The sequence below is a fragment of the Theropithecus gelada genome, chromosome 1 (genome assembly GCF_003255815.1).
Source record: "Theropithecus gelada isolate Dixy chromosome 1, Tgel_1.0, whole genome shotgun sequence".
In the NCBI taxonomy this organism is placed as follows: Eukaryota; Metazoa; Chordata; class Mammalia; order Primates; family Cercopithecidae; genus Theropithecus; species Theropithecus gelada.
The window spans coordinates 26,471,114-26,498,740 of NC_037668.1; the positions used below are offsets into that span (position 1 = coordinate 26,471,114).

General features: G+C 46.5%; 2 pseudogenes across 1 annotated transcript; both read right to left on the reverse strand.

Moving 5' to 3' along the window:
• Positions 1–5,329: 5,329 nt before the first annotated feature.
• On the reverse strand, positions 5,330–5,385 carry LOC112615720 (annotated as a pseudogene).
• A 137-nt stretch (positions 5,386–5,522) lies between these two features.
• LOC112626597 lies at positions 5,523–18,439 on the reverse strand (annotated as a pseudogene). Its single transcript, XR_003119920.1, has 9 exons — positions 18,425–18,439; positions 12,529–12,592; positions 11,281–11,283; positions 10,812–10,921; positions 9,248–9,495; positions 8,767–8,925; positions 8,259–8,379; positions 7,095–7,198; positions 5,523–5,795 (listed from the first exon to the last, which is right to left on the reverse strand). The product of XR_003119920.1 is annotated as an intelectin-2-like (transcript).
• Between the last annotated feature and the right edge of the window lie 9,188 nt (positions 18,440–27,627).

A 27,627-nucleotide genomic window follows, 5' to 3' on the forward strand; every position in this document is an offset into this window, starting at 1 on the left:
TCTGTCTAACGTTGACAGTGGGGTGTTAAAGTCCCCCATTATTATTGTGTGAGAGTCTAAGTCTCTTTGTAGGTCTCTAAGAACTTGCTTTATGAATTTGGGTGCTCCTGTATTGGGTGCACATATATTTAGGATAGTTAGCTCTTCTTGTTGAATTGATCCCTTTACCACTATGTAATGGCCTTCTTTGTCGCTTTAGATCTTTGTTGGTTTAAAGTCTGTTTTATCAGAGAATAGAATTGCAATCCCTGCTTTTTTTTGCTCTCCACTTGTTGGTAGATCTTCCTCCATCCCTTTATTTTGAGCCTACGTGTGTCTCTGCATGTGAAATGGGTCTCCTGAATACAGCACACTGATGGGTCTTGACTCTTTATCCAATTTTCCAGTCTGTGTCTTCTAATTAGGGCATTTAGCCCATTTACATTTAAGGTTAATATCATTAATATTTACATTTAAGGTTAATTATGTGTGAATTTTATCCTGTCTTTATGATATTAGCTGGTTATTTTGCCCATTAGTTGATGCAGTTTCTTCCTAGCATTGCTGATCTTTACAATTTGGCATGTTTTGCAGTGGCTGGTACCAGTTGTTCCTTTCCATGTTTGCTGCTTCCTTCAGGAACTCTTGTAAGGCAGGCTTGGTGGTGACAAAATCTCTCAGCATTTGCTTGTCTGTAAAGGATTTTATTTCTCACTCACTTATGAAGCTTAGTTGGTTGGATATGAAATTCTGGGTTGAAAATTCTTTTCTTTAAGAATGTTGAATATTGGTCCCCACTCTCTTCTAGCTTGTAGAGTTTCTTCTGAGAGATATGCTATTAGTTTGATGGGCTTCCCTTTGTGGGCAACCTGACCTTTCTCTCTGGCTGCCCTTAACATTTTTTCCTTCATTTCAACCTTGGTGAATCTGATAATTATGTGTCTTGAGGTTGCTCTTCTCGAGGAGTATCTTTGTGGTGTTCTCTACATTTCCTGAATTTGAATGTTGGCCTGCCTTTCTAAGTTGGGGAAGTTCTCCTGAATAATATCCTGAACAGTGTTTTCCAGTTTGGTTCCATTCTCCCCATCACTTTCAGGTACACCAATCAAATGTAGATTTAGTCTTTTCACATAGTCCCATATTTCTTGGAGGCACCATTCATTTCTTTTTATTCTTTTTTCTCTAAACTTCTCTTCTTGGTTCATTTCATTAATTTGATCTTCAATCACTGATACCCTTTCTTCTACTTGATCGAATCAGTTACTGAAGCTTGCACATGCATCACATAGTTCTCATGCCATGGTTTTCAGCTCCATCAGGTCATTTAAGGTCTTCTCTACACTGTTGATTCTAGTTAGCCATGAGCCTAATCCTTTTTCAAGGTTTTTAGCTTCCTTGTGATGGGTTCGAACATTCTCCTTTAGCTCAGAGAAGTTTGTTATTACTGATCATCTGAAGCGTACTTCTGTCAACTCATCAAGGTCATTCTGCATCCAGCTTTGTTCCATTGCTGGAGAGGAGCTGAGATCCTTTGGAGGAGAAGAGGTGCTCTGATTTTTAGAATTTTCAGCTTTTCTGCTCTGGTTTCTCCCCATCTTTGTGGCTTTATCTACCTTTGGTCTTTGATGATGGTGACTTACAGATGGGCTTTTGGTGTGGATGTCCTTTTTGTTGATGTTGATGCTATTCCTTTCTGTTTGTTAGTTTTCCTTCTAACAGTCAAATCCCTCAGCTGCAGGTCTGTTGGATTTTGCTAGAGGTCCACTCTAGACCCTGTTTGCCTGGGTATCACCAGCAGAGGCTTCAGAATAGCAAATATTGCAGAACGGCAAATATTGCTGCCTGATCCTTTCTCTGGAACCTTCATCTCAGAGAGGCACCCAGCTGTATGAGGTGTCAGTTGGCCCCTACTGGGAGCTGTCTCCCAGTTAGGCTATCTGCGGGGTCAAGGACCCACTTGAGAGGGCAGTCCGTCTGTTCTCGGAGATCAAACACCATGCTGGGAGAACCACTGCTCTCTTCAGAGCTGTCAGACATATATGTTTAAGTCTGTAGAAGTTTCTGCTGCCTTTTGTTCGGCTATACCCTGCCCCTAGAGGTTGAGTCTACAGAGGCAGGCAGGCCTTGTTGAGCTGCAGTGGGCTCCACCCAGTTCTAGCTTCCTGACCAGTTTCTTTACCTACTCAAGGCTCAGCAATGGTGGACGCCTCTCCCCCAGCCAAGCTGCTGCCTCACAGCTCGATCTCGGACTGCTGCACTAACAGTGAGCAAGGCTCCGTGGGTGTGAGACCTGCTGAGCCAGGCGCAGGATATAATCTCCTGGTGTGCCATTTTTTAAGACCATTAGAGAAGCACAGTATTTGGGTTGCAGTGTCCCAATTTTCCAGCTACAGTCTGTCACGGCTTCCCTTGGCTAGGAAAGGGAAATCCCCTGACCCCTTGTGCTTTCCGGGTGAGGTGATGCCCTGCCCTGCTTCAGCTCACACTCCAAGGGCTGCACCCACTGTCCAACCAGTCCCCATGAGATGAACCAGGTACTTCAGTTGGAAATGCAGAAATCACCTGTCTTCTGCATCAATCACACTGGTAGCTGCAGACCGGAGCTATTCCTATTCAGCCATCTTGGAACCCTTCTCAATATTTAGTATTTTAAATATTTAGTTTCTTGTTAGCTGGTCTTCAGTTGACTTGGTTCTCTATCTAGTTACAGCCATGCTGCATGTTACAGTCATGCAGTCATCTATACATTATTTAAATGGGTTTAAATGTTAAATGTGTTACCTACGAATAATAAAATAGACCTTTATGAAAACTATAAAAACAAAATACACAAAAAAAGCCACTGGGTACATTTGTTTAAATCTTTTTTTTTTTTTTTTTTTTTTTTTAAGACGGAGTTTCACTATTTGTTGCTCTGCCTGGAGTGCAGTGGCACAATCTCAGCTCACTGCAACCTCCACCTCCCAGGTTCAAGCAATTCTCCTGTCTTAGCCTCCCCAGTAGCTGGGATTACAGGCACCTGCCACCGCACCCATCTAATTTTTTGTATTTTTAATAGAGATGGGGTTTCACCATGTTGGCCAGGCTGGTCTCGAACTCCTGACCTCAGGTGATCCACCCACCCTCAGCCTCCCAAAGTGCTGGGATTACAGGCATGAGCCACCATGCCTCAATGTTCTTGGGCCAGGTGCGGTGGCTCACCCCTGTAATACCAGCACTTTGGGAGGCTGAGGCAGGGAAATCATGAGGTGAGATCAAGACCATCCTGGCTAACACAGTGAAACCCCTTCTCTACTAAAAATACAAAAAAATTAGCTGGGCATGGTGGTGGGCACCTGTAGTCCCAGCTACTCAGGAGGCTGAGGCAGGAGAATGGCATGAACCTGGGAGGTGGAGGTTGCAGTGAGCAGAGATCTCGCCACTGCACTCCAGCCTGAGTGACAGAGCAAGACTCCGTCTCAAAAAAAAAAAAAAAAAAGTTCTTTATTGCCTTCAGCTGTCAGGGCTTCGTGACTTCCATTCTATAGAATTTAAACAAAATCCTCTGTTTCTCAATGGCGGCATAGCTGGCATTTGAGATCAGATCATTCTTTGTTGTGGAGCATGGATGTCCTGTGCAGTATAAGGTGTTTTGCAGCATCTGCAGCCTCTACTCACTAGATTTCGGTAGCACTCCTGCCAGGCCCTCCACCACCACTGGTTATAGTGTCTCCAGACATTGCCAAATGTTCCCTAGATGTAAGGTTGCCAGGTAAAATATTGCGTGGGACAAACATACTAAAAATACTATCGATTGTTTATCTGAAATGCAAATTTAATTTGGCCTTCCATATCTTTATTTGCTAAATCTGGCAACCCTATCTGAGAGGTAAAATCACCCCTACATCTCCTACCTCCCATCCCATTTGAGAACCAATGCTCTAGTCCACAGGGAGCAATGGAGAAAAAATGTGGTAACAGGTTTGGGAATGTTATGATTAGATTTGCATTTGGAACAAAACACTTTTTTTGTCTGTTTTGTTTTGTGTGAGATGCAGTCTCTCTCTGTTGCCCAGGCTGGAGTGCAGTGGCACAATCTCAGCTCACTGCAACCTCCACCTCCCAGGTTCAAGGGATTCTCCTGCCTCAGCCTCCCCAGTAGCTGGGATGACAGGTGCCTGCCACCACGCCCGGCTAATTTCACCATGTTGGCCAGGATGGTCTTGATCTCTTGACCTCGTGAGCCACCCCGCGCGGCATGGAGCCAAAAACACTATAAAACATCCGAACCCTCTTCACCAGCTAGGAATGCTGTAGTCAGCATCCTGTTTGAGACCTGATTGGAATGCCAGGCTCTCCTTTTTTTTTTTTTTTTTTTTTTTTGAGACGCAGTATTGTTGTCACGCAGGCTGGAGTGCAGTGTTGAGATCTTGGCTCACTGTAACCCCCACCTCCTGGGTTCAAGCGATTCTCCTACCTCAGCCTCCTGAGTAGCCAGGACTACAGGTGCACACCACCACGCCTGGCTAATTTTTGTATTTGTAGTAGAGACAGTGTTTCACCATATTGTCTAGTCTGGTCTCAAACTCCTGACCTCATGATTCACCTGCTTCAGCCTCCCAAAGTGCTGGGATTACAGGTGTGAGCCACCACACCTGGCCGTCTCTCCTTTTTAGTAAGCAACTGGAGTTGGGATTCCAGATGTGGCCAGGCACATGCACCTCTGGGGAGACTACCCTGACTGCTAAAGCTGGAAGAATAAAAGAAATGGGTGGTTGTGCCTTCTATCTCCTGTTTATCTTCTTTAACATGTTTATATTGAAGGCTTTATTTAATTAGCTAATAAAGGTGCATTAGGAAGAATTAACATGAAATATTTTCTATTGTCCTTAAATCCAGTTCAGGGATCTCCTAAAAACAGGAACATACTTGTGCTCTGGGAGAGATGAGACTTGAAATTCCAAACCCAGAATGTCTTTCTCTTTTTCTTTTTCTTTTTTTTTCTTTTTCTTTTTTTTTTTTTTTTTTTTTTTTTTTTTTTTTTTTTTTTTTTTTTTTGAGATAGAGTTTGGCTCTGTCACCCAAGCTGGAGTGCAGTGGCGAGATCTTGGCTCACTGCAACCTCTGCCCCCCTGGCTCAAGCCATCCTTCCACCTCAGCTTCCTAAGGAGCTGGGACTTACACATTACTGCCTAGCTAATTTTTGTACTTCTTTTAAAGATGAAGTTTTGCCATGCTGGCCAGGCTGGTCTCAAACTCCTGACCTCAGGCAATCCACCAGCCTCGGCCTCCCAAAGTGCTGGGATTACAGGCATGAGCCACCATCCCTGGCCCAGAATGTCTTTTTATTTTTCAGTTTTTTATATCTTTTTGCTAATCTTCTCTGTATTGTTTCAATTTTAGTATATGTGTTGCTGAAGTGAACACTTATTTTTATTCAATGGGCTCTTCCTAGCCACTGTACAGGCCCAGAATATCCAAGGTGGAATTCACCAGAACCATAGGTATTCTTTTAAAAATCCCTCAATACATCAGCCAATTTATAAAAAGAATTCAAAGAAACATAGAGTTGCAGATTGATGTCATTTAGTCTCTTCTCCTCCTTGTTAGAATTCCGGTTTTTCTGTCTCCAAATAGCCGGGGTTGGAAGATGGGTTCTCACCCCGACACTGCAGAGCTCTCTCTCATCTATAGAACAAGAGTACAGCTGCCACCATTATCTCCTGACTGCAGCTCCTCCGAATGTGAGCTCCATATCCATTCCAGTCAAAGGCAGAGAAGTCCCCACAGTGATAGGGCTTGCCCTGTGGGAAGAACCCTCCTCCACTGATGCAGTGCTGGGAAACAGAAAGAAGAGACACTGTGAGGGATCTGATTTGCTGCTGACACCAGTGAGCCCAAGACTGGTATCTAACTCCAGACCTCAAGTGATCCGCCTGCCTCGGCTTCCCAAAGTGCTAGGATTACAGGCGTGAGCTACCGCACCTGGCTATGCATGTATTTTAAAGAAATAATGCATGCAGGGACATATGCAAACATGCACTAATGGACAGTCTAAGAGCCAGTGGAGAAGGTTGTCAAGGAAAAGGGCATAAAGACACCTACTTTAGTCCACCCCCAGTGCCCACGTGGTCAGCATCCTCTGAATTCTAATCTGCGAGTCCCTCCATGAGAGAATAGCCGCCTCATCTTAGCTGGAAAATGAAAAAGCTGAAAGCTGAGGCGGGGAAGTGAAGATGGAACTGTGAGTTCAGACTGTCAGTTGGGGAGGAAAGGGGGCCCTAAGTGAATGCCCTTGTTCTTGATGGCTCTGATACTCTCTTCCTCCAGCCCCTAGGCACAGGATGTCCCTCAAATTCAATCTCCCACCACTACAGCTATGGTGCTGTCTTCTACAATAAAAATATAAAGCTTCTAAAAGTTAAGATTAATATTGGAGAATATTTTCATGACCTCAATGTAAGGAGGTTCATCTTAAAGAAAACATGAAAAGTACTAACCATAAATGAAAATTTTGGTAAACTGAATTCCATTAAAATAAATTATACTTGGCCAGGCGTGGTGGCTCCCACTTGTAATCCCAGTACTTTGGGAGGCCAAGGCAGGTGGATTACCTGAGGTTGGAAGTTTGAAACCAGACTGACCAACATGGAGAAACCTGTCTCTACTAAAAATACAAAAAAAATTAGCCAGTCGTGGTGCTGCATACCTACAATCCCAGCTACTCAGGAGGCTGAAGCAGGAGAAACACTTGAACCCAGGAGGCAGAGTTGCAGTGAGCAGAGATCGTGCCATTGCACTCCAGCCCAGGCAACAAGAGTGAAACTCTGTCTCAAAGAAATAAATAAAATAAATAAGATTTTAAAAATAAATAAATTATACTCAACTTCTGGCATCTACTACTCCAAACTTTGTATCACTTCATTTTTATTAAAAATATGGACTCTTCAAACAAAAAAAAAAGAAATAAAAAAGAAATTATATTCATAAGACATCATCAAGAGAGTAATGAGAGTAAAGAGAATAATGAGAGTAAGCAAGTAACCACAGAGACACAGAATGATGGACCCCACACAGGTGCACACACGTGCATACCCATGCACACACATGGGCCATTGATCTCCCCAAAAACTCACATGCTCAGTGTTACAGCCAGTAACTCTTATCCCAGCACAAAGGGCTTTGGCTGCTCTCTCATTATTAAACACCCAGAACTGGACAAATCCTGCAACAAATTCCCCTGAAAAAGAAGAGATGAAGAAAGAGCCAAGCATTCACAGGAGGAACCAGAAGCAGCATCCCATTGGCCAGTCCAGGAATTCCCTGAGCCAAAAGCTGAGGCTACAGCCAAACACCCCAGGTTGTAGGGGTGCAGCCCAGCACCTCTATGGCCAGTGGCTTGTGCATGTCAGTCCTAAACTTGTCCCCAAGGGAACTTCTTTTCATCTGGGGCAAGAGGACAAAGGCTGGGGCTCACAAAAGGACCCTTGTCTGCCTACAGCTTATAGGAGAAGATAGACTCCACAGAAAGATTACTAAAAAGATCTGATAAGGCCCAGCAGGAATAAGCAATGATCAGATGTGGCTGCCTGTTGCTGTTTACACACTTCTCATCCAATTACCATGGGTTAGTTTCCCTGGCCATCACCTGCTTTCATCGAAATATCAAAGGCAAACAGTGATGTCTTTCATTTGTTTCATCCACAACTTAACTTCTGTGGTCTTATTATACTGAAAACTGTCTTTTGTAAGATAATTAATAGTTATCCTTCATAACAAAAGTAAATCTCTCTCACCACTCTGCTAGTGGTTCTTTCCTGTGAACCTCAGTGTGCACCTTATCTTTTTTTTTTTTTTTTTTTTTTTTTTTGAGATGGGGTTTCACTCTTGTTGCGCAGGCTGGAGTGCAGTGGCGTAATCTCAGCTCACCGCAAGCTCCGCCTTCCGGGTTCAAGCAATTCTCCTGCCTCAGCCACCCAAGGAGCTGGGATTACAGGCGTGCACCACCATGCCCAGCTCATGTTTTGTATGCACCGTTTCTTAACTATTATAAGAGGCCACGCAGGTGGTGATGAAGAAGCTGGGATTATGTCCTGTGAAATGAGATTAATAGCAATTCTAACTTCATAGTTTTCTCATGATAATTAAATGACACAAAATCATGTTAAGTTCCAAGACAAGAGTCTGGTGCATTTTCAATGCTCAGTAAATACTAGTAATTATGAATTGTTCTTATTTGCCACCATTCTCCAAGAGTGCAAGAAAGTATTTATGACCAGACTTAGGGAGCAAGCACTCACGTTGACCATATGGTGAGTAACAAGATGCAGTCTTCTTAGCATCACCAAAGTCATAGACCACAGGTATGGCTGGGCCGTTGTCATTCCAACATTTCCGTCATCCGTATTTCACTGGCTATTTCTGCAGAGACCCAGAAGAGAGGTTTTGTGAGGACAGTAGAGATGCTGCCACAGTGCAGGGAGAGGAGGAGTTTCAAGTTAACTGCCATTAACCAAAACCAATCATAATAATAGTGCTTCCTTTTCCCCATAGCTGTGTCTCCCCAACAGCCCCAAACCCCTTGTCCCTGTCTCTTTCTCCCTATGCTCTCCTGTCCCACAGGCCTCTCCGTTGCCTGGCTTAGAGTTTCTGAGAGGCCAGACATGACCTCACAGTGAACCAAAGGAAGGAGAAACAGCCAAACACTCGGTAGTGATGTGGAACCACAGGACAGATCTGCCCCCTACCCTAGACACTTGACTCTCTGTTCACCAAAGAAAGTGCCCCCCAGCCAGCAGCCCCGTGTACCTGGTAGAGGCCAAACAGATGATGTCCCAGTCTCTGGAAAAAGCCAGTGTTGGTGCGGTATCTCAGCAGGGTGCTGTTTCTCCAATGCTGCACGGGGGACTTGTTGGGTACATGCCAGATGCCCAGGTCCTTGGCCTGGATGTCGTAGTGGCTGGGGTTCTGGAAAGCAACAGACACTGAGCCTGACTGGGCCAGGAGGCAGAAGGTCCACACATGCAGTCTCAAGTGGGCTGAGAGCTCTGGGATCCAGTAGGCAGATGGTTAGCCACGTTCAGACACCCTACTCCCAGCAGATGATCCCATCACCACTCACAGCCCTAACAGCCTTGTTGGGAGGAAGTTGTGATTCAAGGCATGTATTTCTCTCTTATTCTCCAGCCCTTCCCCACATCCCCACCTTCCAGCCCTCCCTACTGCAGGCTTGTGGCCAGCCACACTCCACTCCTCACCCTCACCCTAGTGGGTAGGAAGTGGCACCAACCTTGTAGTCATCGCTCGTGGCCGCCTCTGCAGACCCAAAGGTGTTGTAGTTGGCCCAGTTGCCATCCCCCTCTGGGTAGTCTGCTTTGCTGCCCTGCTGACTGGACCAGCAATTGCCCACCGTGCACTTCCCATGCATGTCATTCTCGTGCACGCTGGCCACCAAGGTCCAGCCACCACCCCCAGAGGTCATGTCACAGAAGGTCTGGTAGACAACACCATTCTCGGTGCAGAGAAAATACAGGTCATCTGTAGAGAGAACCAGCCCAGAGCCTCCCTGTCTGAGAGCTCAGGGTTCATCTCAGCCCCGTGAACAGAAGAGCCCTAGGAAGTCAAAAGTACACTCAGAAGACTGCAACACATACTTGCTGGAAGATGATGCTCCGCGCGTCCTGCGTTCTGGTCACCTATGAGCAGAGGCACTGACTGCCTTGGCTTCACACTATCTTTTCAAAGAGTTTGTAGAGCAAATAGCCTTAGAAGAGACAGAGATGGTATCTCCCTCACGACAGTGCCACCCTGTGGCCAGGAGAGGCCAGAAATCAGCACACAGCCACATCTGAGTTTATAGCTGGTTGGGGCCTCTGTGCAGCTCAGAGCAAAGGTTGTGCCCATTTCATAAGATTCAGCTTCCCAAAGCTCAGAGTTCCCCTTCTGTTCCCAAGTTTGCAGGAGACTGGCTCCACTGTGGCATCCTGGTGACCTTGCACATTTGCACATAGGCCACATAGGGACAGCTGACCTAAGCCTTGGCAGAAAGCCTGTGGTCTTCCCGAAACATGGAAAGATGGGAAGCCTGTGAGGACCTGCAACGAGGTCACTTCTCACCCCGCTCCCTATCTTTCGTGGAGGCTGTCATGACTGTGTCATCACCTCTTGGGTTCTGAAGAGGTATGGGGTTCTTTGCCTCACTTGCCCCCACCCCATAGGGTACACAGGCCATGAAACGGCTATGGCAGCATGGACTGGCTCCTCAGCCACTGCCCACGTTGCATTGTCACCCGCCCTCTTTTCTGTGCTGTCTTGTGGGACAAGGGATGGGAAAAGCTGACACTTTTGCCGATCTTGAACTTGCTATCTATGTGAGTAATAAACTCTCTGGCTCTAAAAAGGGCTCGTTGTTTCCTTGCCAGCCACATTTGTCAGCCAGCTTGACAAACCCACTACTTGGGCAGATGTCACCTGGTCCAGTACAAGAAAATGCTGATGCTCTGGCTGCTGCTATTTCTGTGATTAATAAAGTTCTTTGTCTCTGGCTCGGGAGTTTCAGGTTTTCTGCCAGCATCTATAAACCCCGGGCAAGTAGCGGCAAATCTTAGACTCATCACAGTTCTTGCCACCACTGTAAGCATAACCAGGAACACTGCATTCTCCCTGTGTTCAGAAGACTTTGTGACTGGAATGGGACACAAAAGCCTCAAAATTCCCACTAGAAACCTCCTTGCGTAGGAGCTGGGGGCAGAATAGGCTCCACGTGGATATGTCCCTCCTGATTTCCATGACTGGGCTCTGTTGAGCTAAAAAGTGGCTTTAAAGAGAGAATGGTGAGTTGGTTGATTACTCACCACCCGCACTATGGCAGCATTCCTTGACTTCTTTGCAGCTTCTAGGCAGGGAAGAAAAGGAGGAGCACAGGTTTGGAACTCCCTCAAGAGCATCTCAAGAGAAGAGGCCGCTGTTAGAAGATGTGAGAATGATTCTCATTAAAAGTCTGACCACTGAGGCCATCTTTCCTGGCCAACCTCTGCCCCTGCATCACTCTGCTCTGAAGTCCCAGAAGGTCAGGGATTCTCTATGCTAAGACGGTCTAATCCAACAGCTGCTATAGGTTAAACACCTGGAATCTTCCACTTGACTAACTTTAATTAAATACCTACTGTGTGAACTACCTAGATGCCGGACAAAGACAATTTGGCACATTTCTTCAAGGGACTACATTCTACAGGGAAGGAGCACATGGAAAGGGGCCAATTGAGATGGGAGGGTCAAACCCACCTACAGGGGTGAGGCCTGGGAACTTGCTGGGGAAGGGACCAGCTGTAACTCAGAGCAGGCTGATTTTGATGGGAGAATGGGAGCTGGCTACAGGACAGGAAGAAAAGGGGAGAGTACACCCCAGGAAGAGAAGAAAGCACATGAGATGGCCTGAAGCAATAGCAGAGCCCAGCCCAGCCCAGCCTGCTGAAAACTACAGGTCAGTCTCTTACTGCGGCTGGAACATATGTTGTAATACAAAGAGGTTTGGAAACCAAAGCTGAAAAATTAACAGAGGCCAGTGGAGGAAGGGCTGTGTATATTAGTCTAAAAGCCTAGAAATTATTCCAAAAACCTGGCAGAGTAGGAAAAAGTGTAAAATTAGAGGACTCAGGCCAGGCGCGGTGGCTCATGCCTGTAATCGCAGCACTTTGGGAGGCCAAGGAGGGCGGATCACAAGATCAGGAGTTCAAGACCAGCCTGGCCAATATGGTGAAACCATATCTCTACTAAAAATACAAAAATTAGCTGGGTGTGGTGGTGCACACCTGTAATCCCAGCTACTGGGGAGGCTGAGACAGGAGAATCGCTTGAACCCAGGAGGAGGAGGTTGCAGTGAGCCGACGTTGCACCACTGCACTCCAGCCTGGGTGACAGAGCAAGACTCCGTCTCAAAAAAAAAAATTACAGGACTCAAGTTAAAACCCAGACAACCCCTGATGACAGTGCCTCCTTGAGCAGACACTTAACATCTCTGATCCTTTTTCTTCATCTTTAAGATGTCATTAATAACTTCTTTATACTCATGGAGATCAAATGAGATGCATATGTAAATGATGGATTGAAATAAACAATAAACTCAGTGTCAATGAAAAAATATCACTAGTGTGCCTACTGGAAGAATAGAATTGTGAGGATGGCAACTAGAGGAGGGTGTACCCTGGGCACAGCACTGATCACCCAGCTCCCTCTGGAGATCCCAAGGCCAAGACTACAAGAGCAGCCGAGCAGGGACACAGTTTACTCTCTCACCTTATGAACCCCTCACAGTCACAGAAGCAGAGAATCAAGCCCAGGGACATACCCGAGCTAACATCCTGACTGCTTCAGACCAGACCCCAGGAGAGGCCAGAAATCAGCACCCAGTCCACACCTCAAGTTGGCTGCCTATCCTGGGTTCTGTGCCTCTCCAGGACTTCCCCCCTGGCCCTTGACTTCAGAGCCCTGCCCAGCTCTACTCCCTCCAGGGCCCTGCACAGCAGAGGGGAGCCCAGGGAACTGCAGCTCCTACTGTCAGGAGTGATTTACCTGCACTACACCCGCTGGTGGCCACAGAGAAGAATAACAGGAAGCAGAGTCTGGTCATTGTCCTCTAAGGAAAAACAAGACGCACAAGGTCACTGGTTGGCCCCTCCTTTGTCATCCTCTCATTCTTACTCCCTGACATTTCTGAGTCAGGAAACCTCACATGGAAAATGATGGACTTACGAGCATTCTAGAACCTCCTGGAATATCCCCCATGGCTGTCCAGCACTACAAATACCCCAGAGGCCACAGGCTCATTTCCCTGAAACTCTCAGTCTCTAAAACTGAGACCAGACCTGAGCTGGCGTCATTGCTCCCACACACATGGATCAAAAACACTTTTCTCACCAGCGTAGACAGCTCCCTCCTTCCCTCCTCACAGATGCCAGGAGCTGAAAGTTCTCTTCCGGTGGACACTCAGAGCTCCCCTGAAGAGGATCCTGATGCGGGGTGAAGTGCTGGTCCCTTTATGTGGAGAGCTGTGGAGAGTCCAAAAGCCTGGCAGAGTGGCACCCAAGCCCTGCCCAGCCCAGCCCTGATCAGCCTAGACTGCTGGCCCCTCCCTCTGATTCCCTTCCCTCTGAGGGTACCTCAGCCTGGGCCCCTGGAAATGAGAAAGGATGTGTGACTGGCTGGAGGAGCAGGGAGCTGTGTTCCTGGCCACACAAGTAACTGTCACCATCTGAGGAGGGGTGTCCTGCTTTGTCAGGGCAGGCCATACAATGTAGCAGTATCTAATCCAATTTGTGGATAGGTCACAATCCTCCCCTGCGTTCTCCCTCTCCCACCTCCCCCAGATGCCCTGGCTCCCTAGACACAGCTCTGTCAAGAAGTCATCCTTTTAGACTGAGATGACACTTCATGAAAAATAAATTAATTAAGAATAATAATTGGCCGGGCGCAGTGGCTCACGCCTATAATCATAGCGCTTTGGAAGGCTGAGGTGGGCAGGTTACCTGAGGTCAGGAGTTCAAGAGCAGCCAATATGATGCAACCCCGTCTCTACTAAAAATACAAAAATTTAGCCAGATGCAGTGGCATGCACCTGTAATCCCAGCTACTCTGGAGGCTGAGACAGGAGAACTGCTTGAATCTGGGAGGTGGAGGTTGCAGTGAGCCAAGATCACGCCCCTGCACTCCAGCCTAGGCAACAGAGCAACACTTCGTCTCAAAAATAATAATAATAATAATAATAATAATAATAATAATAATAATTTAAATAAATAAATAGAGGAAAAGAAGACATCATCCTTCCAATCTTTCCTCCAATTTCTCTACGAAGCCTTCCCTGACACCTCCACCCCCAGACAAAGCTGATGGCTCCCTCCTTTGTCCCACTACTATACATTGTCCAAACACTAATTATTGCATGTATCCTGCTGTAATTTTATTGTTTTATTAACTCTGTTTAGAAACAATTTAAAATTTATTAAATGTTGCAAAAATAACAATGGTATAAAACCACACATATGCCCTTTACCTAGATTCAACTATTGTTTATATTTCACCCCATTTGCTTTATCATTCATGTTCTCTCTCTGTCTCTCTCTCTCTCTCTGTTTCCTCTCTGTCTCTCTCTCTCTCTATGTGGGTGTATGTGTGTATATATATATATATATATGTATATATATATATAAATGTACACCCACACACACACAAAATTTTTTCTGAACCATTTGAGGGTAAGTTACATACATCATGGGCCTTTATTTTTAAATAGGTGTGTATGGGTTTTTTGTTTTGTTTTGTTTTGTTTTTTGAGATGGAGTCTCGCTCAGTCACCCAGGCTGGAGTGCAGTGGCATGGTCTCAGCTCACTGCAACCTCTGCCTCCTGGGTTCAAGTGATTCTCCTGCCTCAGCCTCCCGAGTAACTGGGATTACAGGCGCCCGCCACTGCGCCCGGCTAATTTTTGTATTTTTAGTAGAGACAGGGTTTTGCCATCTTGGCCAGGCTGGTCTTGAACTCAAGACCTCATGATCCACCCACCTCGGCCTCCCAAGTGCTAGGATTACAGGTGTGAACCACCGTGCCCAGCTAAGTATGTGTTTTCTAATAATAGGAATATGTACATGTCAACCACAGTACAATTATCAACATCATATTATTAAAAACTCTTTTTTTGGACTGGGCGTGGTGGCGCATGCCTGTAATCCCAGCACTTTGGGAGGCCAAGGCGGGTGGATCATCTGAGGTCAAAAGTTCGAGACCAGCCTGACCAACATGGAGAAACCCCGTCTCTACTGAAAATACAAAATTAATCGGACATGGTGGTGCATGCCTGTAATCCCAGCTACTCAGGAAGGCTGAGGCAGGAGAATTGCCTGAATCCAGGAGCCGGAGGTTGCAGTGAGCCGAGCTTGCACCATTGCACTCCAGCCTGGGCAACAAGAGTGAAACTCCATCTCAAAAAAAAAAAAACTCTTTTCTGTAGAAACGGGGTCTCCCCCTGTTGCCCAGGCTACTCCCGAACTCCTGACCTCAAAGGATCCTCCTGCCTCAGCCTGCCCAAGTGCTGGGATTATGGGTGTGAACCACTGAGCCAGCTTGTTAACTCTTTTTAATGTAACTGATACTTCCCTAGGGTACATCAACCCAGGGGTCATGGTGAGTTAGCATTAATGAGACAAAAATTTCTCTGGCTTTCATGCCCTCCCATTGTAAGGAGACTTCTGGTCCCCTTTTAAGTTCATAATCGCAAGGGGCGTCTTGTGTGTGCTAACAAACATTTCTCCATTCCACACATACTCCCAGCCCACCCTGACTCCTTTCAGTGCTGCCTACTGCTGAGACCACAGCTGACCACCAACCGTATGATTTGGCATCCCTGCTCCTCTGATGCTGGACCTAGTGTCGGGACAAGTTGCTGGTGTTTAAGGCACTGTTTCCGCTCACTCCCAGGCCTCCGGCACATCTCCTTGCTATTCAAGGCATGGAAGTAATCCACTTCTTAGAGTGCTGGAAAAGGGAAATGCCTCACTGCTCCTATGATGGGCACCAGATTGGGACATGTCTCCAAGTGTCTCAGTGACCTCAGTGACACCGCTTTTTCAGTGTCTCTTGCAGTCTCTCTCTCTTGGACTTAGACAGAAATCTAAGGAGATGAGGATAGAGGACAAACCTGGAAGATATCATACTACTCTGATAGACCTTTGTCTCTGAATGCTAAGATACTATTATTGGAAAGATTTTGTAAGCTCCTTCTCATGAAACTTTTGATTTGAGTACTTATATAGGTATTTGCTTAATACCTGTCTTGTGGGGAAAAGAAAGAAAGATCAGACTGTTACTGTGCCTATATAGAAAGAAGTGGACATAAGAGACTCCATTTTGTTCTGTATTTGAGATGCTGTTAATCTGTGACCCTACCCCCAACCTTGTCCTTGCAAGAGACATGTGCTGTGGTGACTCAAGGTTTAAAGGATTTTGGGCTGTGCAGGGTGTGCTTTGTTAAACAAGTGCCTGCAGGCAGCTTGCTGGTTAAAAGTCATCACCATTCTCTTAATCTCAAGTACCCAGGGATACGCACACTGCCAAATGTCGCAGGGTCCTCTGCCTGGGAACGCTAGGTATTGTCCAAGGTTTCTCCCCATGTGATAGTCTGAAATATGGCCTCGTGGGAAGGGAAAGACCTGATCATCCCCCAGCCTGACACCCGTGAAGGGTCTGTGCTGAGGAGGACTGGTACAAGAGGAAAGAAGGCTCTTGGTGGTTGTTGGCAGTTGAGATGGAGAAAAGCATCTGTCTCCTGCCTGTCCCCGGGCAATGGAACATCTCGGTATAAAACCTGATTGTATGTTCTGTTTACTGAGAAAGGAGAAAACCGCCTTAGGGTGAAAGGCGGGACTTGCTAGAGCAATGCTGCTCTTTATGCACTAAAAAGGTTTATGGAGATGTTTACATATGCATATCAAGGCACAGCACTTTTCCTTAAACTTATTCATGTCACAGAGATCTTTATTCATATGTCTTACTGCTAACTTTCTCCCTACAATGATCCTATTATCCTGCCACTTCCTTTTCTTTAAGATGGTAAAGATAATTATCAATAAATACTAAGGGAAGTCAGAGACCCGTGCCGGCGTGGGTCCTCTGTATGCTGAGCGCCGGTCCCCTGGGCCCACTTTTTCTTTCTCTATACTTTGTCTCTGTGTCTCATTTCTTTTCTCAAGTCTCTTGTTCCACCTAACGAGAAATGCCCACAGGTGTGGAGGGGTAGGACACCCCTTCACTGTCTCCTTCTTTATAAAGACAGAGTCTATGTCTGTGGTTGTCCACCAGATGTCCAGGCCTATGCACAATGCCTGGCACACAGTGGGCCTTCAATATGCATTAGTTGAATGAAAGACATTGACTCCAGGTGGTACTAAAAAACACATATGAATGCTTTCTCCAATCCAAAAAAATTTCTAGGAAAGAAAATGGCTATGCCATCTTTCCACCATCAAATATTCAATAAAAGTTAGAATGCATGCAACAGCTTGGTGTTTACCAATGCTTCAGAGGAAAAAAGGAAGAGATGTGGTATCCTGTTTGGGAAGGAACAACAAGGCAAAGGAAACCAGAGAAAAACAATGGCAGCCCCAATGAGATAGATGATAAGAAGTAGATGAGAGCCCAGGAACTGGCTGAAATGCAGAAGCACACAGGAGAAAAATAGGTCTCCTTGGTACTCTTCAGTTGAATTGGGTAATTTTCTACAGTAGATTTTACCCGCAGTACCAGAACTACTGGGAATGGCAATGTAAACATAGCTGGAAGAAAGGGGACCTGAGGCTTACATTACATATTCATAAATGTTTATTATCCACTTAGTACCCTTCTTTGTAAATTCTGGATTTTTTTTTTCTTTTTAGACAAAGTCTCACTCTGTTGCCCAAGCTAGAACGCGGTGGCACGATCTTGACTCACTGCAACCTCCGCCTCCAGGTTCAAACGATTCTCCTGCCTCAGCCTCCTGAGTATCTAGGACTACAGGCATGTACAACCATGCCCAGCTAATTTTTGTATTTTTAGTAGAGACGGGGTTTCACTATGTTGGTCAGGCTGGTCTTGAACTCCTGACCTCATGATCCGCCTGCTTCAGTGTCCCAAAAAAACAAAAAAAATTAAAATGTTTTGACTGTGCCAGGCACAGTGGCTCACACCTGTAATCCCAACACTTTGGAAGGCCGAGGCGGGTGGATCACAAGATCAGGAGTTCAAGACCAACCTGGCCAAGATGATGAAACCCCGCCTTTATTAAAAATACAAAAAAATTAGCCAGGAGTGCTGGCAGGCATCTGTAATCTCAGCTACTCAGGAGGCTGAGGTAGAGAATTGCTTGAACCTGGGAGGTGGAGGTTGCAGTGAGCTGAGATCCTTCTCAAAAGAAAAAAAAATGTTTTGACTGGACTTCAAAAATTGTTTCAAAACTTTGTTGCAATTTTTAAAATATTTCCCAAAATTAAAATGTTTGGAAGACTGCCCAAACAATGTAAACAAATTCAATTGAAACATGCATTTAACTTTTATAACTTATATTTATGACTCAACAACAAAAAAGCAAACAACCCAATTAAAAATTTGGGCAAAGTAGGACTTACAGTATGATGTTGAAAAAAAAAATGGACAAAGGACTTGGATAGACTTTTCTTCAAAGAAGATATACAAATGGCCAACAAGCACATGAAAAGATATTCAACACCACTCATCATTAAGGAAATGCAAACCAAATGCAAAACTACAGTGAAACACCAGTTCACAATCTTTAGAATTGTTATTACCACAGGGAGGGAGGGAGGTGAGCAGAAAACAAGAAATGTTGGTATGAATGGGCCGGGCACGATGGCTTATGCCTGTAATCCCAGCACTTTAGCAGGCCGAACTGGGTGGATCACTTGAGATCAGGAGATCGAGACCAGCCTGGACAACATGGTGAAACCCCGTCTCTACTAAAAAAGTACAAAAATGTGCTGGGCATGGTGGTGTGCACCTGTAATCTCAGCTACTTGGAGGCTGAGGCAGAAGAATCGCTTGAACCCAGGAGGCAGAGGTTGAAGTGAGCCAAGATCGCACCATTGCACTCTAGCCTGGGCGACAAAAGCAAAACTCGATCTCAAAAAAAAAAAAAAGAAAGAAAGAAAAATAAAAAAAGAAATGTTGATATGAAGGTAGAGAAATTGGAACCCTTATGAATTGCGAGTGGGAATGTAAAATGGTGCAACCTCTGCAGAAAACAATATGGCAGGTCCTCAAAAAAGTAAACAGAATTTGGTTGGGCACAATGGCCCATGCCTATAATCCCAGCTCTTTGAGAGGCCAATGCAAGAGAATCGTTTGAGGTCAGGAGTTGGAGTCCAGCCTGGGAAATGTAGCGAGACCCCTATTACTATTTTAAAACATTTTTTTAAGAAAAAAGTTAGCCAGCTGTGGTGGCATATGCCTATAGTCCTACCTACTCAGGAGCCTGAGGGTAGAAGGATCACCTGAGCCCAGAAACTCAAGGTTACAGTGAGCTCTGATGGTGCCACTGCACTCCATGTTGGGCACAGAACAAAACCCTGTCCCGAAAATAAAAACAATAATAATAAACAGAATTACCACATGATCCAGCAATCCTACTTCTGGGTATATACTAAAAGAATTGAAAGCAAGGGCTTTCAATTTTACAGATATTTGTACACCCATGTTCATAGAAGCATTTTCCACAATAGCTAAAAAGTGTAAACAACCCAAATGTTCAACAACAGATGAATGGATAAACAAAACATGGTATTAGGAGTCTCTCGGCCGGGCGCGGTGGCTCAAGCCTGTAATCCCAGCACTTTGGGAGGCCGAGGCGGGTGGATCACAAGGTCAGGAGATCGAGACCATCCTGGCTAACATGGTGAAACCCCGTCTCTACTAAAAATACAAAAAACTAGCCGGGCGAGGTGGCGGGCGCCTGTAGTCCCAGCTACTCCGGAGGCTGAGGCGGGAGAATGGCGTGAACCCGGGGGGCGGAGCTTGCAGTGAGCTGAGATCCGGCCACTGCACTCCAGCCTGGGAGACACAGTGAGACTCCGTCTCAAAAAAAAAAAAAAAAAAAAAAAAGGAGTCTCTCTGAACATATTCTGGTTCTGGAGTCTGCTTGATTCACAAATTGCAGAAAATAAAAATAAATATAAATATATATTTTTTAAAGAGTTGGGGTTTCGCCATGTTGCCCAGGCCGGCCTCAAACTCCTGAGCTCAAGCGATCTGCCAGCCTTGGGCTCCCAAAATGCTGGGATTACAGGCATATGCCAATATGCCCAACCAAAAACAAATTTCTTTAAATGTGGCATGTACAGCCAATGAAGGAAGGAAACTCTGACAGATGGTACAACATGAATGAACCTTGAAGATTATGCTAAGTGCAATAAGTCAGAAACAAAAAGATAAATACTGAATGATTCCACTTATAGGAGGTACCGATAAAAGTCAAATACACAAAGACAAAAAGTAGAATAGTGATTACCAGTGGCTGGAATTGGGAGGCAGGAATGGGGAGGTGTTGTGTTTTTCTTCAATTTCAATGGCTTTAGAGGTACAAGTGGTTTTTCATTACCTGGATGAATTGTACAGCGGTCAAGTCTGGGATTTTAATGTACCCATCACCTGAGTAGTGTACATTGTACCCAACAGGTGGTTTTTCATCCCTCACCCCCCTCTCACTCTCTACCCTTCTGAGTCTCCAATGTCCATTATACCCGCCTGTATGCCTTTGTGTAGCCATGGCTTGGCTCCCACTCATAAGTGAGAACATGCACCATTTGGTTTTCAATTCCTGAGTTATGTCACTTAGAATAATGACATCTAGTCCCCTCCAAGTTGCTGCAAAAGACATTGTTTTATTCTATTTTATGGCTGAGTACTATTCCACAGTGTATGTGTATATATGTTATATACACATACCATATTTTCTTCCTTTTTTTTTTCCTTGAGACAGAGTTTTGCTCTTGTCACCCAGGCTGGAGTGCAATGGCATGATCTTGGCTCACTCCAACCTCTGCCTCCCAGATTCAAGCAATTCTCCTGCCTCAGCCTCCTGAGTAGCTGGGACTACCGGCGCCCACCACCATACCTGGCTAATTTTTGTATTTTTGGTAGAGACAGGGTTTCACCATGTTGGCCAGGCTGGTCTCGAACTCCTGACCTCAGGTGATCCACCCGCCTCAGTCTCCCAAAGTGCTGGGATTACAGGCGTGAGCCGCTGCACCCGGTTCATATACCATATTTTCTTTATTCATTTATCAGTTGACGGGCACTTAGGTTAATTCCATGTCTTTACAGTTGTGAATTGTGCAATAAGCATACACGAGCAGGTGTCTTTTTGATAGAATGACTTCTTTTCCTTTGGGTACATACCTAGTAGTAGGACTGTTGGAGAAATACAAAGTTATTGATTAAGGGTATAGTATGATTGGAGGTAACATATACCCAGTTTTTCAAAAAATAGGTATAGTATGAGATGATGAAAAGCTCTGGAGATAAATACTGGTAATCATTGCTCAAAATGTAAATGTACTTAAGGCCATAGAACTCTATACTTTTTTTTTTTCTTTTGAGACAGAGTCTCAGTCTGTCACCCAGGTTGGAGTGCACTGGTGTGATCTTGGCTCACTGCAACCTCTGCCTCCCAGATTTAAGTGCTAGAACTCTACACTTAAGGCACTTAAGACAGTGGTTGATGTCTGTAATCCCAGTACTTTGGGAGGCTGAGGCAGGTGGATCACTCAAAGCCAGGAGTTCAAGAACAGCCTGGCCAACATGGCAAGACCCCTGTCTGTACTAAAAATACAAAAATTAGCCAGGGGTGGTGGTGCATGCCTGTAATCCCAGCTACTGGGAAGGTTGAGGCACAAGAATCGCTTGAACCTGGGAGGCAGAGGTTGCACCACACTGAGATCATGCCACTGCACTCCAGCCTGGGTGACAGAGTGAGATTCCATCTCCAAAAAAAAAAAAGAATAGTACTGACCACCAGTTCAAGTTATGAGTTGGAAGGCTCAGGTTCAAATCCTGTTGGTTCTGCTTCCTACATATCACTTAAAGTCTTAAACCTTCCCCTCTAGGCTGGGCTCAGTGGCTCACGCCTGTAATCCCAGCTCTTTGGGAGGCCGAGGTGGGCAGACCACTTGAGGTCAAGAGATTGAGACCATCCTGGCCAACATGGTGAAACCCTGCCTCTATTAAAAATATAAAAAATTGGCCGGGCGCGGTGGCTCAAGCCTGTAATCCCAGCACTTTGGGAGGCCGAGGCGGGTGGATCACGAGGTCAGGAGATCGAGACTATCCTGGCTAACATGGTGAAACCCCGTCTCTACTAAAAATACAAAAAACTAGCCGGGCGTGGTGGCGGGCGCCTGTAGTCTCAGCTACTTGGGAGGCTGAGGCAGGAGAATGGCGTGAACCCGGGAGGCGGAGCTTGCAGTGAGCCGAGATCACGCCACTGCACTCCAGCCTGGGAGCGAGACTCCGTCTCAAAAAAAAAAAAAATATATATATATATATATATATATAAAAAATTAGCTGGGGCATGGTGGTGCGTGCCTGTAGTCCCAGCTACTGGACTAGCTAGTTTGAATAATTTCATCAGGCTCTGGGGCACAGGGGCTGTCCCTTGTTGTCAGGTATCTGGCACTGGATGATTAGGGCAGATGCGTAGCAAGGCAGAATATGAGCCCAGCAGAGGAGGTGGTTGTATGGGCTCTGGATTGGTCATTTTGCATATGAAAGGCATGCTCACAGGCAAGTTGTTCCCTATCTCTAAGAATCAGCCAAACTTAGGAGAGATAGTCTGTCCAGGGTCAGCAAGGTTTAAGATGAAGATGTCAAAGTATCAGAAAATAAAAGGAATGGCTAATACAGCCTTACCCCCATAGACTGAGATAGGTACACCCTAAATACATTTCTATCACCAGATTTATTAAACTCCATTGTAATAATTGTTTTGTTGGTCTTTTGCCTGTTGGACTTAATTCTGCTGGATAGGGATTTTGTCTCCTTCATCTTTGTGCTCTCAGCTCAGAGTACAGTGCCTAGTCCAGAGCTTCTGAGCTCATGTATCATAGCACCCTGGTATGGCATAAACAGGTTACAGGTGTCCCAGGAAATGTCGATGATTGTAAATTTTTTATAGTGATACAGAATCTAAAATTGTGTTTTCATAGGCATTTAGATTTTTACTCCAGTTAAAATTATATTTAAACATTATTTGTGTGGCTCTCTCTGTATACTTCTTAAATTCAGTTCTTATTATCTTGGCAAAAGACTTTGGGCATAACACCCACCATCAAAGAGTGTTCTCTATGGGCTACACCAAAGAGCATGTCCCCTGGAAATAGCAGACAAAGAGTATCCTTCTATGTGCCCCATGATGTAAAACTTGGGAGCTCTAGTCTAGCAGGATTAAAACAAGGGATGTTAATTAAATCAAATAAGATTGCAAAAATGAATTGATGAATATAATCAAAGTACTTGTTTTGCGTCTTAGACACTGCAGAACACTAGCCTCTCCAACCCTTGACTTTCAAGCTACAAAGAGAGAATACTTGTAAGGGTAAACTGAGGCTGGAGCCAAACCAGGAACGAAGACGTATATGTAAGTCTGAAGGTGTGTTCAAAGAGGAAGGGAAATCTCGAACAAAGGGCCTGCTCGAACAAAGGGCCTGTTACGCCGAGTGGCACCGCCATGTCAGGTCTAGATCCCTGCCTAACATTCCGACCTCTTTCTAATAAGAAAAAAGGGGCAACGTATTCATCTGGCTGCTTCCTGCTGTTATGGGTCATCATGGGGTTTTTCAGAGGTCGGAACTTGGGTGTAGGGGTGGAGCAGCATCTGATTGAAAGTGACCCGGGAGACTTATTTTATGAGGTTCTGGATGAAGCAGAGGATACAGGGAGCTATGAGCAGTAAGAAGCCAATGATTAGTAAGGGGCTTAGGAAGGGTAGGACCCAGCCAACCATGGACGACTGCCACCACCTGAGTGGGGACTCTAATCCTGAGGTTTTTTTGTAGAGTCCTTCTCGGACTGTTTCTAGAGTGAGGAGGTTGGTTTCTACTAGTCCTGACTCATTGATGTAGTAGCAGCATTCTTCATTAAGGAACATACAGGTCCCGCCTTTGTCAGCCGTAAGGAGGTCAAGTGCTCTGCGATTCTGGGCTGCCACTTGGCCCACTGAGGTGATCTGTCGTTGGAGGGAAGCCAGGGATTCTGCCAAAGCTTCGATTGCTACTTATAATCGGGCTGAAAGGTCTTGAGAGGATCGGACAGAATGAGTTAAGGCTCCAGTTCCAAGGCCAGAGGCCACGAGGGATGCCGCTAAGGAGACTCCAATCATTAGTGGAAGGAATACTGCTCTTGACTGGCGGGGGTGGGCAAGGGGCAGAAGAGAGGATAGCTCGGCTTCACTGTACAGGGTGAGGCTGGGGACTAGGGAGATGGGAATGCATAGGGTAGTGTTGGAAGCCTTGAGAGTTTTTGACAGGGTGGAGTTGCACCAAAAATACCCGCCTGGGGGGGCAGTGAGATTTGGAGGTGCTGATCCTGTCCGATTGCACCAGGAAGCATTAGGGGTGGAGTAGCAAAAGGGGAGTCGTTGTCTAAGCGGGTCTTGGAACAAAGGAACTTCCCCCAGGGTTTGGCCGGGATGGGGAAAGGAGGGGGTTAGGTTAGAGGAGTTAAAAGGGCTAGGTAAAGGTACCGCAACCAGTGGGGGCTTATTTAATGCTGCACACAAGAAACAACGGGAGATGTTGTGCACTCCAACCATATGTACTACCTGGGCACCTTCTCGGACTAGGGTTAGCCAAGAAAAAGGGTTACCGCTGCCCTGAGGCTTGTTGTCTGAGTTGGCTGTGTTGTCTGGGTTGGCTAGAGCTGAGATGACTTTTTCTTGTTGTTTGATGTCGGAGGCCAGGCTGAGGAGGCTGCTTGTGACCCTGACGTAGGCTCTATAAATCTTGCGCCAGGCTACGGGATAAGATTCATAGCCGTGCCGGTAAAGGCGAGCCTCTACACCTGATGCCCACTGAGGGTCCCACGGGTCAGGAATGGTAAGGAAGAATGTAGGCACTTCTCGTCTGTATGATCTGACTAACCGAACTGTTGATGCCGATTGCTGCCACTTGGTATATGACATGTCAAGGTAAGTAAAATGCATGTTACAATAATGATATGGACACCCGCCGTTGGTTTCTACCCAGTAATTGAAACAGTCATATTCTACCTGATCATAGAGAAAGCATATGACCGGGTTCCACCAGTCGGGGCAACTGTTAAAGACGGAGAAGTTAAAGGTAACCTGACTCTGGTACCCTTGGGGCCGGCAGTCAACTGTGGCTAAGATGTGGGAACTTATGTGATTGTGTTGGGTCCAGGTCTCTGACAGAATCTCCAGCGGAATGGGTTGATGGGGGGAGTTTGGGTAGGAGTCTTACCTATGCTCAGGAGTACTGGATAGCTGAGGAAGGTTAGGCAGAGGGTCGTTACCGGCACGCGTAAGTCACAGTTTAGTAGGGGCAACAGCCTGAGCCGTCCACCTGGAATCATGCTGGGTGGGTGCTTTTTTCAGTTGGGACAGATGATACCAGGAGGGAAGGCCGAGGAGCTTGGCAGCAGTGGGTGTGTTAAGGATTACAGTATATGGTCCTTCCCACCAGGGAGATAAGGCTCGGGGCTGCAGCTGCTTGACCAGTACCAGGTCTCCTGATGCTACAATGGTGAGATTTTTAGGGTTTGGGGAAGCGGGTGTGGGGAGACACCGGTCCGCGTGTTTTCTTAGAAGCTCGCCTAGGAGGGTTAAGTAAGGGAGGTAGGAGCCTAAGGGAGGGGAGAGGGCTGGTAGCTCCTGGAAGAGGAAAGGGCATCCGTACAGTAGCTCAAAAGGGCTGAGCCCTGTGGGGGCTGGAGGAGCTGCCCTGAGACCAGTAAGAGCCAAGGGAAGAAGAGTTATCCACGAGAGGTGGGTTTCTAGAGTGAGCTTGGTTAGATGCAGTTTAAGGAGGCCGTTTGCCCGTTCTACCTTACCAGACGACTGCAGATGGTAGGGAATGTGGCGCTTCCAGGTAATCTGGAGTGCGGCTGCCACCTGCTGGGTGAGTTTGGAAATGAAAGCCGAACCATTGGATGGTTCGGGGGAGACTGAACCTGGGGATGATGTGCTCTAGGAGAATAGTTGCCACGACTTCCGCAGTCTCTCGAGTGGTGGGGAAAGCCTCAATCCATCCTGAGAAGGTGTCAACTAAGACCAGCAGGTAGCAAAATTTTTTATGTTGGGGCATGTGAGTAAAATCAAGTTGCCAATCTTCTCCTGGCTGGTGGCCTCTTAGCTGATGAGTAGGCCCTGGGTGTCTGAGCCTACCTTGGGGGTTAGTGGTCGAACAGGTGGCACATTGTTGATGTACTTTTTAAATTTGGGCCTGCAGTGAGGGAAGGTGAAAGATGGGTTCTAGGAAGTTGTATATAGCCTTGGGTCCTATGTGGAGAGAGTGGTGTATGTCGGTCAGTATATGTACTGCCTGAGTCTGAGGGAGTGCCATTCAGCTGTCAATGAACACCCACCCATCCTTGTTCCAGGTAACACTGGGGTGGGCCATCAGGGTTTGAAGTTCCTGGGAAGAGTAGTCGGGGGAATATGCGGGGGAAGCTACTCGGGAGGCTGAGGCAGGAGAATGGCGTAAACCCAGGAGGCGGAGCTTGCAGTGAGCTGAGATCCGGCCACTGCACTCCAGCCTGGGCGGCACAGCGAGACTCTGTCTCAAAAAAAAAAAAAAAAAAAAAAAAAAAAAAAAAAGAAAGAGTAAAGGTGTTCGGGGAGGGGAGGAAGTGAGAGCAGTGGCCCGTGCGGTGGAGTCAGCTAGGCTGTTACCTTGCGACACAGGGTCCTTAGAATGCTGGTGGCTTTTGCGGTGGATGATGGCTACCTCTTTGGGGGCCTGGAGAGCATCAAGCAACCTCTTTATATGTGGTCCATTGACTACTGGCATCCCTTTGGTGGTAAGAAACCTGCGCTCTTGCCAGAGAGTGGAGTGAGTACGTGCAATAAGGTAAGCATATTTAGAGTCTGTATAGATATTAACCCTCTGCCCTTCGAGAGAAGTAAGGCACGAGTAAGGGCGGTGAGTTCAGCCTTCTGGGAGGTGGTGCCTAAAGGCAAGGGCCTGGTTTCAACCATTTGGGTTGCTGTTACGACAGTGTATGCCGCCTGTCTGCGGCCATTGGGGGTTAAGACAGAGCTCCCATCTACGAACAGGGTACGGTCTGGGTGTTCTAAGGGCTGTTCGGAAAGACTGAGGTGGGCGGGTGGCAAGGTGGTGAGAACTTCCGGGCAGGAATGTGCAGGGGCAGAATCGTATCCTGGAGTGGGCAAGAGGGTAGCAGGATTTAGAGGGGGTGAGGTGGTGAGAGTGATGTGAGGGTTTCCAGTGAATAGCAGGTGGAACTGTTGAAGCTGGGACGAGGTGAGATGGCTGAGACACTTGTGTGTGATGAGATCTGACAGTCGGTGAGAAGAGTAGACTGTGAGAGGATGTCCTAGGGTAAGCTTGAGGGCTTCTTGGGTAAGTTCTGTGGCAGCTTCCAGGGCTCGCAGACAAGGTTGCCAGCCCTGGACTGTGGGATCTAACTGCTTGGAGAGATAGGCCACAGCCTGGTATGTGGATCCAACCGGCTGGGCTAGGAGGCCAGTGGCTACCTTCTGGCGCTCCTTGGTGAATAGATGAAAGGGCCGAAGGGGGTTGGGGAGAGAGAGAGAGCAGGGGCAGAAAGGAGACAGTCCTGAAGCTTCTTGAAAGAGTTGGCAGCCAAGGAGGGGTTGGACAGAGGTCCGGTGGGTGTCTCCTTGGCAGCCTGGTAGAGGGGCTTGGCTAGGACCCCAAAGTTGGGAATCCAATGCCTGAAATACCCTACCAGTCCTAGGAAGGACAAGATCTCTTCCGCATCCTGAGGAGGCTGGAGAGTTTTAATGAGGCTTGTTCTATCTGCCATAAGGCTTTTTGTAGTGGGTGTGAGTAGTATGCCTAGGTAGGTGACAGAAGGGGTGCAAAGTTAAGCCTTAGCCAGGGTAACCCAATAACCTCAGTCACCTAGAAAATTT